General features: G+C 38.5%; 1 long non-coding RNA gene across 1 annotated transcript; it reads left to right on the top strand.

Annotated features, from left to right (window-relative positions):
* The first annotated feature begins 242 nt into the window (after nt 1–242).
* LOC122992874 lies at nt 243–1,311 on the top strand. The gene is made up of 2 exons (XR_006406157.1): nt 243–331; nt 667–1,311. It is a non-coding gene; the product is annotated as an uncharacterized LOC122992874 (long non-coding RNA).
* Nucleotides 1,312–2,368: the final 1,057 nt, after the last annotated feature.

Below are 2,368 nucleotides of genomic sequence, written 5' to 3'. Positions count from 1 at the left end.
CAGAAGTTTTTTACCAAATAGCAACACCCCTTTTATCCAATGTGTTTACTGGTTGGTCAACTGATCTGACGGGACGAAAACAGTCGGGCTGTTGTTGTAATACAGCAGATCATGAAAAGTACCTGTGGAACAGGACTGAAAGCATCAACAACAGCTGATCATATTTATTCATCATGAATCAATCACAAAAAAAACACTCTTGTAAGGCTTCTCCTTTCTGCTTTTTCGTTTCAAGTACGTCTCAGCTCCTTCAGGAAAATATAATTCAACACAGCTGCGTGTCTCCTATAAAATCATCCTGAGTCTGAAAAGGACATCAGACTTTCACAAAGTAAATAAGCAACGTTTTCTTTAAACATATTTTGCAGCCTGCAGCTATGTTATTGCTACTTTACATTGGTTGTGTTCTTACAGTAATTAACAGATATAAATGGTCTATTTGTGTCTTATTCTGTGACATCCAGATGCTGCTATAGATCTATAATCAAATGATAAAAATTGGAGCAGTAATAAGGTGTTTTCCTTCCAGCTATCACTATGTAGAAATTAAGTAACATTTTAAGGTGTTAATTAATTGTATGAATGAATTTTAAGCGTAAACTGTAGAGTTAAACTGTTACTTAATCATTTCTACATATTTATAGCTGACTTCTTCATATTTGACAGCTGAGGTGCTATGTGTCATGCCTGGTTGTCGTCTCCTCTAAATGACGCTGGAGTGAGCGAGGACGTCCCATTTGATGGATTAAATTCCTCTGTCCTCGCGTCTCTTCCTCGCATCCTCTCTCACATCCTTGCTGAGAGGTGCTAAGATGCAAGGAAGAGACGCAAGTGAGGGAAGCGAGGAGACACTTTAGCATAATGAAAAGCACCCCATGCATGTCTGTACAACATTTTATCCAATAGTTGTTGAGATATTTCAGTCTGTTTCCCTTCACACAGTGTCTTTGTGATGAATCATTAATTTCAGTCTATTGTTTCAGTTAATCTGGTAATTTATCAGCCATGTTTCACAAATAACAGAATACAAGTTTTAGTTGAGTAGTTTGTGTTTCACAATGTCATGTTCTGTTGTGATAGTGTGTTTTTTGTGCGCTTTGTGAGGTTAGGGCAGATTGTCTACTTAATCAGTGATAGTGAAAACAGGTGTGTATCATTAGGTGCTCTAAGCAGTGAGTCACTAGGCTCTGTGGATAAAACTGTTGTGTAGTAAAGTGACATTTTGTTAAACTTAATGCACTCATTGCTGTGTTTGTGCCCATTGAAAACTGTAACTGTAAGCAGTAACAAATAAATCCTAAATTAATGTTCTCTTTTGTTCTATATGATTTGAAAGTGTTGTTTTTGGTTTAGCTCACCCTAGGGTAACCTGAGCAGACCCTCGCTTCCAGTTAGGTGTTGCTGAGAACGTAAAAGTAATAGGAAGAGCAGGTGGCAGCGTGCTGTGAGGCTGCAGGTTTTTGCTGGTTTTTTCCACCTCTTTTCTTGGCACTTCCTGTTTACTCTCCTGTTATCAACTATGCCTCTTCAGCTTCCACTTTTAGAGTTTTCCAGTTCTGCATCTTCTTCTGGAGTGGCAGCACTACACAGACAGACAGACCGACTGATATTGCCATCACTAATAAAATCGTCTTCATGGCTGTTTATTTGGTGTGCAGTTTTATACCATTACATCTGACCGTGAAAACAACTACAAAGTCAAACATGCACATTAAAACTGGGATTGGATTTATATAAATATACTAAATAATGTGATTAATAATGGAGCATAATGAAAAACAGAATGAAAAACAGAATAATTAAAGGTTAGTATTTTGTCCATGTGTGGACTGTGACAAATAATGTATTTAGATTGCACCATTAATTGGAATTCTATACTGTATTCACTATTGGAGTGCAAAGGATTACACTATGAGGATGCAGCTCTGTATTGCTTTGCCACATATTCTGATTAAACCCTGTGCAAGCATTCTTTGCTTTGTGTCAAAGTCTTCTCGGAGAACAAGATTACTGTACCAGTCACCAGGGACTGAAGCCGTGCACCTTCGTCATCCAACATAGCTGTAACTCCGTGTACTGTTAACACCAACTGGCAGAAAGGTCATACCATCCTGATCTTCAGTTTAAGATGCTGTTCACGCTAATGCTTTGGCTCGCTCTCTCTGTTGTACTTGATGGGTACAGACAGCTTCACACTTTGTGTAACTACTTCCTGGACTTTCACATTTGACAAGGACTTTTAAAGAATAATTTGAAGGCGAACAGGGGATGTCTGCTTGTCTTCCGCTTAGTTAAACCAGTTTGCGTCAATCTCCGAGCTTCATATATCAGCTCTGAATGAGATAACTGAAGATCTTTTGCCTGAGGG

Source organism: Thunnus albacares, chromosome 11, assembly GCF_914725855.1.
Source record: "Thunnus albacares chromosome 11, fThuAlb1.1, whole genome shotgun sequence".
NCBI lineage: Eukaryota > Metazoa > Chordata > Actinopteri > Scombriformes > Scombridae > Thunnus > Thunnus albacares.
This window is presented reverse-complemented; position numbering and strand designations above follow the sequence as displayed.